A 14486-nucleotide genomic window follows, 5' to 3' on the forward strand; every position below is an offset into this window, starting at 1 on the left:
AATTCAGTAGAGGGCGCTGCGTGTCGACGTCCCTCGTGCCGATGTCCCTCGACCGCCTCTGTATCGGCGCCGACGTCATCAAGCGTATAAATAGACTCGCGCAGCGTCCGTTGCTCAGTTCCGTTTTGACGTTAACAGTTGTTTTACATGAATTGGTTATTGACCTTGAAGGAGCGTACGCTGCAACCACAAGGGAAGTATTACTACGGGGATGGATGGGAGGGGCGATAAGGAATATGTCTGAGGAACATCCCATCGAAAGAACATTACAAGGTAAGAAGTAACTTGTTCTTCGAAGGGATTGTGTCCTCCGACGTATTCCTTATCTTTGATAGACTCCCATAGCAGTGGTGTGTAATTGGAGGTGGGAGTAAAACACCATGTTTCCTTTTAGGAATGAACCGAATGTAATATGGCTTTGCCAAACCTAGTCTCTTGACTAGAGGAGGAATCCAGGTTGTAAAATCTTGTGACGGTATTTGCGGACGACCATGTGGCAGCCGCACATATGTCTCGAACCGGAACCCCTCTTTGGAGGGCCGAGGAGGCTGCGATACCCCTTGTTGAATGAGCCCTAAGATTTTGAGGAGGCTCTTTCCCTGCTAGTTTGTAACATTCCAGGATGGCCAAAATAATCCATCTGGAAATGGTTTGTTTTGTTATCGGTAGTCCTAATTTGTGCCCTGAGTAACCTACGAACAGCTGTAGGACAACTTTGTCTTTATGAAAAATTGTATGAGGGGGTTTACAAGATAGAGCTTGTAATTCGCTCGCCCTTCTAGCAGATGCTAAAGTCACTAATAAGACAGTTTTAAGAGTGAGAAATCTTAGCGAACAAGAGTGGAGTGGTTCGAAAGGAGTACCCATCAGGAAATTTAAGACTAAATTTAAGTCCCATAAAGGAACCTGGAAAGGTCTTGGAGGGTAGACATTAGTTAATCCCTTTAGAAATTGTATTACTAAGGGTAATTTGAAATACGAAGGCTCCTCTGCAGTGCGCTTGAAGATCGATAGCGCTGTGAGATAGCCCTTGATAGTGCCAACTTGAAGGCCTGAATTTGCTAAGTAGAGTAGAAAGGATAACACTGTTGGTGTACCACATGAAAAGGGGTCGATATTCTCTACTCTACACCAGCTGCAAAATTTGTTCCAACGGCAGCGGTATAAAGACTTAGTTGCTGGCCCCTTCTGGCCGAAAGCAACACTTCCATGACGTCATCAGGGAGATCCCAATCCTTGTGTCTCAACCTTTCAGAAGCCAGGCGTGAAGGTTGAGGGTTCTGATGTCTGGATGGAGAACTGGACCTCCCTTCTGTGAGAGAAGATTCTCCTTGAGTGGAAGACGAATTGGAGGGCAGATGGACATGTCCAGAAGGTCCGGGTACCACGTTCTCCTGGCCCAGTCTGGGGCAATTAGGATCATGGTCCTCTGGAATCTTCTCAACCTCTTGATCATTTGAGGAATAACAGGGACTGGTGGAAACGCGTACAGGAGTGGAAACTCCCAGTCCACTACGAACGCGTCCCCTAGAGCTCCTCTCGGGGGAAATTCCCTTGAACAAAACAGATTGCACTTTCTGTTGGTACTGGTGGCAAACAGATCCACTTGAGGGGTTCCCCAAAGGGCGAAGATCTCCTGAAGGACTTCCTGAGCTAGTTCCCCCTCGTGGGAGACTGTGCCCTTACTGCTCAGAGCGTCCGCCGTCAAGTTCTTCTCTCTTGCTAGGTGAACTGCCGATAGAGAGATTCCTTCTTGAATTGCCCAAAACCAGAGCTGCATTGCCTCTCTGCACAGTGGCAGTGATCCTACGCCGCCTCTTTTGTTGAGGTAGTACATGGCCACTGTGTTGTCTGTCATTATCAGGATATTTTTCCCCTGTACAGATGGCAGAAAAGCTTTCAGCGCTAATCTGATTGCTCTCAGCTCTAACAGGTTGATATGTAGTCTGGACTCCGATGGATACCAACGACCACTGATGGTCAAGTCGTTGGTATGGGCTCCCCACCACGTGAGTGAGGCATCTGTGACTACTTTTATCTCCAGCCATGGTTGCCAAAACAGTTCCCCCTTCAAGATGTTTTTCTGGCAGGCCTACCACTGAAGGTCTCGAGCCACCTTGTCCGGAACCTGAAGGAGGTCTGTCATTCTCCCTGAGAATTGCGACCACTGAGTTCTCAGTGCCCACTGAAGAGATCTCATTCTCAGGCGAGCCTCTGGCACAAGGGAGATGCAGGATGCCATGAGGCCTTGCAACCTCAAAAAGTCAAAGGCTGGGAGACGTTGGGCATTTTGAAACTTGGTGACCATCTGCAGAATACCTTGAGCCCTCACCTCTGGTGGCGAGGCTTTTCCCAGGGAAGTGTCCAGGAGCGCTCCAATGAACTGGAGTCTGTCTCTGTGATGGTATCATCTGTGACTTCTTTAAATTGAGGGAGAAGCCCAGTTTGTGAAGGAAGTGGCAGACGTGGATCCCTTCCCTCCTTAGACTTGCAGCCACTACCGACATTAGCTTGGTGAAGACCCTCGGGGTGGAGGTCAGCCCAAATGGCAGAACTCGAAATTGATAATGAGAGCCGCCAATTGCGAACCTCAGGTATTTCCTGTGTTTGAGATGGATTGGCACATGGAAATAAGCATCCTGGAGGTCCAGAGATACCAGCCAGCCCTGGAGCTGGAGGGCCTGAAGGATCTGAGAGAGAGTTACCATCTTGAACTTGTCCTTCCTGAGGAACTGGTTCAATTCTCGTAAGTCCAAGATAGGTCTCAGTCCCCCGTCTTTCTTCGGTATGACAAAGTAGGGGGGAGTACCAGCCCTTGTTCCTCTCCGCTACAGGTACCGGTTCTATGGCACCTTTCTCTAGCAGGTCTAAAATTTCCTGCAAGAGGAGCGGATCTTGAACTTTCAGAGAGCTGTTCCCCGGTGGATGACTCTGAGGGATGCGTAGAAAAGGCAGGCAGTAACCTTGGGCAACTGTCTCCAATGCCCAAGCATCTGACGTAATAGCCTGCCATTCCATCAGATGTTGAGTTAACCTGCCCCCTACTGGTGTTTTGTGAAGAGAGTCCTCAGAGCGGTTTGGAGGCGGCTGATGCAGATGCCGAGGGTAAAGAGGCATCTGCTGCTGCTTTTGTATTTTTACCCCGTCCACCTCAGGTGAATTTTTTCGGACCCCTTTGAACCGGCTGTCCTCTGCCTTTTGTGAATGCGGAATATAAGCGAAAGGACTTACCTCTCCAAGAGGCTGCTGAGGGACGATATGGTGTCTGACGGATTGGGATTTTGCGGCTGCCTTTGATGTTTGTAGTTTTTCTAAACTGTCATCCGCCTTCTTACCAAACAAAGAAGAGCCGTCAAAGGGCATATTGAAGAGTCTGCTTTGCACATCTGGAGCAAAACCAGACTTTCGCAACCAAGCAAATCTCCGGGTTGTTGTACTTGCCGCCATGGCCCTGCTGATGCTGTCAGCAGAATCGATGCCAGTTTGAAGGGATTCGCACATAGCGTCTTTACCATCCTTGATGATGTTTAGGAACGCTTCCCTTTCTTCTCCCTCTGGGAACTCCTGCAGTGGGCGCATCCGTAACTTGCAGAGTCGGATGAGATAAATGCATGACGACATCATGCCGAGCAGAGACTTGATGTCCCTCACCATGGCAATCTTCAGAGCGAGCAGCCATTGCACATTGCCCAGGATGGCCGCTACCCTCTCCTCCGACGGCGACGCCAGGCATGACGGGATCCCAGGAACAGTGCGCCCAGCGATGGAGTCAAGCAGGACTTTGCATAATTCACCGAGAACCCCCAGATCAGTCAGTAGGCGGACGGTCCTCGCTGTGTGGTCGACGGCAATGTCTCTTGACCTGGCCTGGATGAGCCAGTCATCCAAGTAAGGATAGATGTGGATCCCTTGTAGTCGCAGATGGGCAGGCGCCAGGCACTTGGTGAAGACTCTGGGCGCCGACTTCAGCCCGAAAGGAAGGGCCTTGAATTCGTAATGCTTCCCCTGAACGACGAAGCACAGAAACTTGCGGTGTCCCTTGTAAATGGGGATGTGGAAGTAGGCATCCTCCAGATCCAACGACGACGGAAAGTCTCCCTCTTCTAGCTGTCCAAGCAAGTGTTGAAGAGTGACCATTCGGAACTTCTGGGCCTTTATGCATTGGTTTAGTCGTGTCGTGGGTCGAGAATGGGCCTCCAGCCCCCGGTCTTCTTTCGCATGAGGAAGTACCTTGAATAAACTCTGGAGCTTTGGAACCAACTCATCGCCCCTTTCTTTAGCATGGCCTGAACCTCCAGCAGCAGCTGGTTTTCCTGCAGGGCCAGCTGTGGTATTTGGGGTCACTTCCGTTGGAACTCTAGAGTGTCTGTGGGAGAGAGCGTCCAGCACCCAGCGGTCGCCAGCTGGCCTCCCACCGGGGTGCACGGGTGGGGACCAGACGTCCCGGCCAGTTCATTCTTGCTTGGAGGTCGACTGGCCACCTTGGGGACCCAGGCGGCGGCGACGTCCTCCTCCGAAGGCCTTGGAGCGGCCGCTGTTGGTCTTTTGGGCCAAGGAGCGGGAGGCTTGGCGGTAAGAAGAGGAAGCCCCCGCCATAACCCTTCAAAGAATGGGAGACTTGCCTCCTGAGGACCGAAAGGACAGCCGTCGCCGCTGTAACGTGCACAGGGCACGTGCCGTCTCCGTGTCCCCCTTGATGGCCTGTAGAGACTCATCCACAACTTCCCCGAAAAGATTTTCTCCGTCAAAGGGCATGTCCAGAACCCTTGTCTGGACCTCCTGTCGAAAGTTGGTGGCCTTGAGCCAGCCAAAGCGGCGAAGGCAAACGCCATTGCCCATCTGGTGGAAACCTGTGTCCGCGATGTCCGTGGCCACCGTGATGGCATGGTCCAACGCCACCTCGCCCTGTTGTAGAATCTCCAACACCTCTGACCAGTTATCGTCAGGGAGGAAGTCCAGCAGAGGTGCAAGCTCCAACCACAATTTCTGGTCATAGCATGCTACAATAGCCAGGGAGTTGGCGGTCGCTGCATAGTAGATAACTCGCCTTCCCATGGTATCCAACTTCTTCCCCTTGTTGTCAGGAGGGGTGGACGCTACTGAGTCCGTACTACTTCTCCAAATGGTCCCTCTTCGCATGGGCCGTAGAAGGGTTTTTCATGAGTGCCACCCCTTCATCCCAAATGTCATCCAAGAGCGGGACTAAACGTATCATCTTCCTCTTTGCCTCACGGCGCTGTTATACAAAGCCTTCCTTCTCCTCTGGAGTGCTGGAAGAGTTCCGATGCTCTGGAGATCATTGCATGGAACGATTCTATCTCGTCCAGCGCAGAGGATCTGGGCGGAGGTGACGGGAGGTCCCCCATCCCGCCGTTGTCATCCGTGCCAGTAGTCGTCGCTGTGTCCAACTCCATTTCACCTGTGGGAAGCAGCAGAGGAGGCGGCGACGGGTGGCAAGGAGGCAGGGGATACCTCTTCCTTTTCTTGGATGGCAGTTCCACGGTCATCAGCGGGGCGGACAGCAACGGGACCTCAGGGAGAGCAGGCGGAGGCGTCGCCAGCATCCTCTTCTGTATCTCAGATACAAGAGTATGAAGGGTGGAGAGAATTTCAATTGAAAGGTCTCTAGGTGGCTGTTGTGGTCTTCTCAATGGGCTGGAACGCAGTCTCCCTCCTGGGAGGGAGGGACACAATTGCCTTCGGAAGGGGGCAGTGGGTCCGCCCCGCAGCCTTCGAAAAAGGGACGCTACCACCATCTTGATGTAGGGAGCTGCCTTCGTCTGGTGCACCTGGCCTTTCACAGTCAGGCCAGGCCCTTGTCCTGCTTGGCCTTCGTGGCTGCACAAGACGCCTTGTCCCGTCTAGCCTTCTCCTTAGGGGTCAGGTCAGGGGCCCAGTCCCCTTTGGCCTTCTCCGCAGAGGGCAAGCCGGACGCCGTACCCTGTTTAGCATTCTCCTTGGTTGTCTCTGGGGCCACCTTCAGTTTGCCTGGGTGGTCAGACTTCCTCTTGGATGAAGATCCGGAGAGTTGACTGGAGACCGATGCAGCTGGGGATGTCGAACGCGCCCTGACCGCTGAGGAGCCCGCCGCAACAGAGCTCCCGACAGTAGCGGACTCGCGGTGCTAGGCCTTTTGTTGGAACCCAGTAGGAGGGGTGCCCTCAAAGGACTTAGAAGCCTGCTCAGTTTTCACGGATCCGGAAGAGTTATGGCTCCTGGGAACCACGCAGTGCAGAGGCCTTGGCCTGCAGCCACTCTTCCAGACGTTTACGGCTATCCTTCAATGTGTGTTTCGAGAGTTCACGGCAAAACGCACAATTGTCCTCCTTATGCGCTGGGTACAGGCAGTACAGGCACTGGGAAGGTTTGTCGTCCATGTAAACATTCCACAAACCACAGTGGGAGCAAAGCTTGAAAAGGGAAGGGGAATCCTCCTTCTCGTCCGACCTGATCCACGCGGTGTAGGCTTTGAAGAATTTTCTGGAAGCGTCCACGAAGAAACTCAACGAAATCCGCCCTTGAGGGGTGCTGAAGAAATCAGAAAAACAGGTCCCCGTTAATCGGAAGGATGATCGATGGAGCCCGAGGCTCCAATGACCGAAAAATAGAGTGAAACTCTTCCAAAAAGCGAAAAACGCAGTAAACGCTTGAGAGCTAAGCACGAGGACTCCCACACTTGAACGTGCTGACAGAGGAGGGGCTTAGGTAGAGGCCAGTCATTGGCTGGGGGCAGCATGACCCAGAGCTCAGTGATTGGTTGTTATAAGAAAGACAGTTCAGAAATGAAACCGATAAAGATTTTTCTTTTACCCAGGATTCCCAGCCTGACAGGAAATATTCATGAGCATGTGAATCCATGCCAGAGCCCATGCTGGAGAAACAGGATATAGTGCATCAAGAGAAGAATAGCGAAGTAGAAAGAACAGAGGCTGCCTCATCCACCAAAAGAAAAAGAGCAGCAAAATCTGGGCGAGATGGAAGACTAGAAATACAGGAAGAAGCAAAGGAGTCCTGAGTGCACGACGATCATGACAAAAATAAGCAGTAGTGGGTGCAGGGAAGGAAGAAAGAGGGATAGAGGTCTTTAAATACGGCACCCTTTCTTGCACCATCTTAGCTTGATGTAGTAATTTAATTATTTCCATACATTGTGCTCTTGTTTCTATTTGCTTATCAAAAGTTACTTTGGCTTCAAAGACATTCCACATACACTCTAGCTTATCGCAACATTTAAAAACCCAAAAATTATTATTTTTTTTGCAAAAACTGAACTTTAAGAAAAAAAAAGGGGGGGCAGGTTCTCAAAACCTTTTTGGGCCCCAAGTGTTACGCGAAAGAAAGGAGCAGCCCAATCCACAAAGCCCTTTTTCACTTAATCTTAAATGGGCAGTAATGCCCTCGGATTTGTTCAACAAACAGGATGCACGTTTAAATGCACAGAAAATGAAGGCAACCCCATGGGCCTGCTTGGAATATGCCCTGGGGGCGTGTATGGCATGACATGGTCTTTCCCGTCCATGTCATGCATTCTTTTTGTTTTGTGACAGCAGAGGTACCTAAAGGTAAGCTAGTATTTTTCCAATTTATTTATGGTGTAAGGATGGTCTCAGGAACTAAGATTACTCATTGTTAAATTTAGTAAATAAAAAATAAATAAAAAAGACATGAAAAAAAACAGTACTCATTATTTTCAAGTGTACATCAACTTGTATTTACAATTTTGATAATGCTCACCTGGGCTTTACAAAAATGTATACATACATCACCATATAGCTAGTTTTTATGCATGAATCCTCTAGTCAGCCCTGGTCTTTCCCATTGAATGCGTGGACGTCTGGTTTTGCTTTTTTCATTATACAGATGGGCTTTTAAGTCCCTGCATACAATGCGAAAACCAAAGGTGGCGAGGTGTCACGCATGACACAGGTCAAGTTGATGGCTACTAAATAGTCACAAGTGGCATGTTGGGGCAAGGCAAGGTTCTGTGGGCTCATTTCTATTTTTATTATATAATTTTCTTCGACAGATACTGTCTGCAGACTTCTGCCATGGTCTCAATATACCGCTCGTTGGGTTCTTCCCTAAACCCCACTGCTGGTAGTGATGAAGATGGAGAAACGAACACCGGCTGGCCTGCACGTAGGTTACCATTATATACAGCAGCGCGATACCAAGTGTGCTGCGACATGCAGATTAAGAATTGGGCATCGTTGTAAGACACAAATTGAAAAATTGCGCACAACCGCGCAGAGTTGCCATACTAAAGAATGATTATTTGTTCACGACCCTCGGTTTTAAAGATAACCTAATTTTGATACTGATTTGAAATGCCATGATACATAGAAACCATGACTGGTATATGTACTATAACACAACTTTCTCAGTCTGAGACATTGTCACCAACACAAAAGACATTTTTCAACTAGACTTGGCTATTCAAAGCAACGTGGTTGGACACTAGAAAAGATGGTATATGAACGTTCTCTTTTTTTTCATATGAAGATCGAGTATTGTTCGTACAGATTAATAACAGTGGTGCATTTCTGCAATGATACCTTAATAAAAAATACTTGAAAATAATGTTGACATGCTTTATTAGATAATACTTATGGGGTCACCGTCACTTGATTGCGCATATGCATTAACAGTATGCGTTTCTCCTGTGGTCGTAGGTGTCAACACAAGGGGCGTTTCCTCCGGTGTGTGCTGCCACCGAAGCCTCCGGTGTGTGCTGCCACCGAAGACGATGTTAACGAGCCAGTTTGTAAGCCTGTTACCGCAAGATGGCTCTGGCGAATAAGAGTGGGACGCAGTGAAAAGTGCATCAAAATGTAAGCGATGTACCATAGAGACAATACTTGGAATACATCGCCATGTTGTGCAGTGTGTGCATTGAGGATTCATAGAGAAAAAGTGTGTTGGCGGAGGAGGTGACCATTACTTTAACAAGCTGGGAAGGGCATTTGCGAGTTATGAGCTTGGGAGGCACAGAAAAGGGGAATGGCACAGTTGAGAAGCTGCTCAGGTACCTTCAAAGGGCAATTTAAAAAGATCCAGACCACTTTACAATGCAAGTCCATTCAAGGTGGAGAATGTGCAGGAACACATATCCTTACCACAAGGACAAGATACGCAAACTGTGCCACTTGTTACAACCCCGAGGCATTAAATCATCATTAATGTCCAACCTGACAGAAAATTAACTTTATCCAGTTTGCACAATCTACTGGGTGTGTCAGGTGGCAACATATCATTGCAATATATAGAAATAAGAGAAACCGGAAGGCAGGAGCACCACAAATGTATACCAATGTATATGTAGGGCCGGAAGGATGGCTCTGGGGCTAGGCGTTTGTCTCGGAAGCAAGACAACGCAGAGCAACACAGGTTCGAATTCCAGTCTAGCGCCTAGAGACTGGTCTCTGGTATTTAGCTCGATATAAAAGATTAAACGCGTTTTTTATGGTAAAGGAACTGTGGGTAAATCGTGTGAAAGCATTTACTTAAGGTGGCTGATTTTTAAAACGAATGTATTAGGAGAATATGTTGAACGCTTTATAAAAAGCATATGTGGCTATATAAATCACACGTAGCTGATAAACATACTCACAATTAGCATAGGCCCTAACATAAGAGCAAAGCACACAACTTTGTTACTGCCTCCATTTGTCCCCGAGCATAAGCAGTGATAAATATCTTCTTAAGTAATCCTTCAGGGTGCCTCCCCCCCAACCCTCCGCCACAAAAAAAAAACCACAAAAAAACACTTCAAACCAAGATTGTCAGTGCCCAAAACAGGAAAGGGAAGCAGTGGAGGAGTCCTTTTATTATTTCGATGGCAGCCATTTTGCTGCACAAACAAAAGAGTAACAGAAGGACAGAAGTCACTGGAGTGGGGGAAGAGACGTACAGAGGGATAGCCACTGGAGCAAAGGGAGTTTGTGTGGGGGTGGTGCAGGTTTTATGTGGGAAGAGTACAGGGGACAAAGGGGAGGTGAAGAGGAAAAAAGTCAAGATGTTTGCTAAAGAGACATTTCATTTCTTAAAGTTAGCAAGAGGATATTCCTTATCTTGGGGGCGAGAACAGAAAAAGCAAGACCTCCTATTTTTGCACTTCTATAATTCGAAGTTAACAGAGCAAGAGAGTGGGAGCGCAGCTATCTCACCTGATGTTAGCAATAAAGTATGAGACAGAGAGTGCGTCTCTTTTCTTCACAACCAGATGATTGCAACAAGATGTGGACTTAAAAAAAGACTTGTTGCTACCAGCGTAAATCCGGACCTGTTAAAATATGGTAACATTTATTTCATGCAAGCAGAAGTCTTAATCCTGCATTTTGAGCAATATATTAGAGGTGAGACGCACGCAAATGCGGTTTCTGAAATTGATGAATCAAAAGTATTCACGATTGTATTGTTCTGTGGAAAAGTGGGAACCACCTAGAACTTTCTCAATGGGAAAAAACAGGATAAAACTACTAAAGAAAACTGCTGTTTTACGCATTAATTCCGAATCCATACCAACGCCCAGATTTCTCACAGAAGGTGACAGTTCTGGGTAGGCTTAGAATGTTTCAGGCAAAATGTTGGACTGATTTTGTGGAGAACATCCTAGACTTCACTTTGGTTGGGACCGATCTTTAAATAGTTGGAATCCATCCAACCTTTGAGGGAGACTAAATCTTTTATTGTCAGGACTGATGGGTTTCAAACTAGCTGTATGTACATCTTTGTATCAGTAGCATAGTTTACAAAATATAAACCATGAAACCATGCTGACAGATCAGAGTTAAAATGACCGCTCTATAAGACGAACGACAGAGGAGACGGTTCCAAACCCTGCAGCACTCCCAAGGATAATGGTCTTGTGGTGAATATAAATCTGACAGTCGGGACCTACTTGTCTCTCACCAGATAGAAAACACTTAATCCATCGGTGACCTGTTCTCCTAAAGTCCTCCTGTTCAAAAGGAGTCGGGAGAATGTGGTTGTCGACTGTGCCAAGCTCCAGATGATGACTGCACCTGCATCACCACAGACAACCTCTTCCCTCAGTTTATCAAACACAGAGGTTGTAACCTTTGTGTGCTAAAATTGGGTCTAAAGCCTGATTGAGCTGCGAGATCCTGCTCAGATTCCTACATGTTTGTTTTTGGGAAAACACTATCAGCCCACTCTGCTTGCTTTAGGGCAGTTTTTCTCTCATGGTACGACTTTATTAAACTATCCTCTTGGTTACAAAGCCCCAACTTCTAGTAGAAGTCTCTACTACTCAAGGATTTGGTAGTATGGCAGAGCAGCCAGGCTTATCTGAGGAGGGAGATGTGAGCTGTAGGTCAGAACATAGGCACAAAGAAACACACACTTGGAGTTATATCAAAATAGTTATTTATTTTATATATAGAGAAGGCAAAGATACAATTTCAAAGCTAATTAACACAATAGAAAACCAATGCAATAATTCAGGTAAGTGAATCAGTGTAAAACGTATGAAAGCAATTCAAAGGTAAGTAAAACCACTGTTCTAGTAACTAAAAATATTATGTTGCAGGAATAAAATGAATGAACACCACCAACAATAGCAGGCAAGCACTTCAAGACTTCTAATACTTTTCGGAGGCCTTAAGGTTTTAGCAGTCCAGCCATATCTAGGTAGGAGTTCTTCAAAGTCACGTTGGTGGGAAAGCAGGTAAGGCAGAGTTACAGAAAAGACAACGTACCAAAGGATTTTCAGAAGTATCAACCTTTTGTTGGTCAAAAAGGTTCAGGGACTTTGAGGAAAGCTCCCTCAATGTGCAGAAGCGTTAGGCCTGGGCGAACACTCAAACACCGGAATCAGGACTATAGCAACAAAAGAGCGACAGAAAGACTCTAGGTAGGTATAACCCAGAGTCCCACAGTACCTTAGGAGAAATGAAGTTGCAGCTGGACGCCTTCACGATGCAGCAGCGATAGACCCGGTCTCCTGTTCCTTGGTCGTGGTGAAAAACGGAGGGCCTCTGAAGGGATTTTGCAGCAGCAGTTGGGAGAGGAGGCTTCTAGCCAAGGATTCTTCATGCTCCAAGGTGGATCTGTGGTTTTGGTGCTTTTTCAGAAACACAAATGCAGAACGGTTCTCGTCCATCGATTTTCCTCGCTTGCTCGGGGGTCCTGGGTAAATGAAATACTGGAGGAAAAAAAAAAAGACAAAAATGTCACTTCAGGAGCGGCGCCAGCTCCAATCCACGTAAGTGAAGGGAATTGGCGTCGCAGTGAGAAGGGGACTCAGCGGCACACAGCGAAGTGTGCCACCAAAAGTTAAGTAAGGGGGAGGGCGGGGGAGTAGGTTATAAAAGTGGCATTTGCTGTGGGGGTGATGTCCGTGATTATTGCAATTTCGAAAATTTCTACTTCGGAATTTTCAGATTCAAAATGTTCGTAATTGAAATAATCACGGACATCCTCAGTCCTGAACTCTGGTGAGGGGACTTCGAGGATGGGGATCTTGCCTCTGGGAGGTTCGGAAGGAGTCCACCAATGTTACAGGAGGATTTGCTTGTGGCAAGACTATGCACTACATGATGGCTGCAGTTACAGGGTATTGGTGGTTTGCAGCCCAGGAAGGTCGCCGGCCGTCGTGAAATGGCCCAAATTGCAGGTCGTTTTAGGACTGATTATACCCGCGAGTCCAAGGGAGGAAGCCATCCCAGTCATTTTGAAAACGGGTTCAAGACAGCAGCAGTCACCTCAGCAGGCTTCACCGGTTGCTGGAAGGGGCTTGCAGGCCTCGCTGGTCATCTTCAGTTCATGTGGTCGACTTGTCTTCAGCCTCAGGATCCTCGCCTTTTACCCAGGAACCCACTTATGCTACATTCAAACTTTTGGGGCGACAGCCAACCTCCTAGATGGAACTAGTTAGAGGAGGCATGCCAGAAGACAAAGAACAGCAGAGTTTCAGACTCCTCTCCTGCTTCCAGTCCACAGACACACTGGTGCCACTGCAGGTTTCTCAAAGGATTCCAGCCGAAGACAAACCAGGACCTCACCCAACCAGCACAGCAGAAGAAGGACCAAGAAAGGACAAGCACACAAGAAATGGCGAACAAAAGAATACAGACACCATTTTGGCCAATGGTGACCCTTCTGTGCATTACCGCGGCTGTGAACACAGCCAGGGCAGGAAAAATACACAAAAGTCGGTACATGTCCATTGCAACCAGGTATGCTTGTCACCAACTAAAATGTTACAGGAGCAGCAAGAAAGGGGATACAGTGTTACCCAGTGTAAGCTACCAGTATTGCTATTTAAGTAAATGTTGGTTGATGAATGATTTGCAAACCTGAAGCTAATCTGTACTTCTCGTTTCTCATCTAAAAGGTCTACAATTGAATTGAGTATTGCAACAGCAAATATCTACTCAATATATCTGTGTGAACTATTTTTACCTACCTGAATTGCCTCAATTTTAACATTGCCTTACTCTATAAAATAACCATATTTTTATATAACTGCGTGTTAAGTGTCCCTTGATTATAAGTGTGGTCTAGTGCTCACCTATAGCCCTTCACCCTCCTAGACTAAGCCTGACTGCTCGACCATAGTTACCAAACCTTTTGGGTAGTTCAGGCCAAACCTACGAGTTGGAACCATGTACTCCTAAAAGAGTCTTCTAAAGCCCCATCACAGGTGGACTTTAGTAAAAACTCTCAGAAACCATCAAACTGGAACCCACAAAGCGATTTATCCAGAGTAAGAACCAATTAAAAAGCTGTTACACATTTTACTTTATTTCAGACTGTATTTGATTGTGTCATTGACAGTTCTGATTTGGCTGCAACAAGCCCTTTAAAGCATAACAATTTACTCACGGGGACTGAATGATATAGTTAATGTTTTAATCTTGATAGTTTCATTGGGCAAATACTTCGTGGAAGAATTAGAAGCTGTAGTAAAAGTGGCAGCGTCTGCAGAATTAAGACTTGTTTGGCCACAGACCGATGTGCTTGCCTTCAATGTACTTACATGGAGGGCTTTTATTAGTCTTTTCAGTGGTGAACGGGGCCTACAGCTCAGCACCAACATAAGGCAAAGGACTCAAATGAAAGCAGAGACCTAAATGCAGTGCAACAAGGTCAGCTTTCATCAAGCTGAGCTAAAGTGTCTGTTTGCAAAGTGTGTGTGAAATTAACAAAGCAAGGCACAAATCTCAGCCACAGTTACAAAACACACAATTAAGAAATGTACTTAAAACGATGGCCAAATATCAGGCTAACATAAGTGGGTCTACAAATTGGCATAGAGAACTTACAAATAGAAAGTGCATCCCTTGCACTCTAACATTGAGTGCTTTCTGGTATTTTTCCCAGATGTAAAAGTAGAGGTCCACTTCATTTCCAGGTGCAAATTATTAATTTTAGCATTACAAAATATATTATATATCCTAAGCCAACTACCCTAACTGAAGATTGTTAGCAGACTTCCAATGCTTTTCTGGCACAGTCACAAG

At 47.1% G+C, this 14486-nt stretch overlaps 1 protein-coding gene across 3 annotated transcripts in view; it reads right to left on the minus strand.

Moving 5' to 3' along the window:
* The window catches only part of EXOSC7 (exosome component 7), a 261176-nt gene that overhangs the window by 18396 nt on the left and 228294 nt on the right, over nt 1–14486 (minus strand). Inside the window, exon 1 of one of the 3 annotated variants that reach the window (XM_069648312.1) lies at nt 11904–12358. The exons of the other annotated variants lie outside the window; for them this stretch is intronic. The gene's annotated coding sequence lies outside the window, so the exon portion shown is untranslated. Of the gene's footprint in view, nt 1–11903; nt 12359–14486 lie in introns of those variants that run through there. 3 annotated transcript variants of the gene reach the window in all.

The sequence above is a fragment of the Ambystoma mexicanum genome, chromosome 2q (genome assembly GCF_040938575.1).
Source record: "Ambystoma mexicanum isolate Mex_15411 chromosome 2q, UKY_AmexF1_1, whole genome shotgun sequence".
NCBI classification, from domain to species: Eukaryota; Metazoa; Chordata; class Amphibia; order Caudata; family Ambystomatidae; genus Ambystoma; species Ambystoma mexicanum.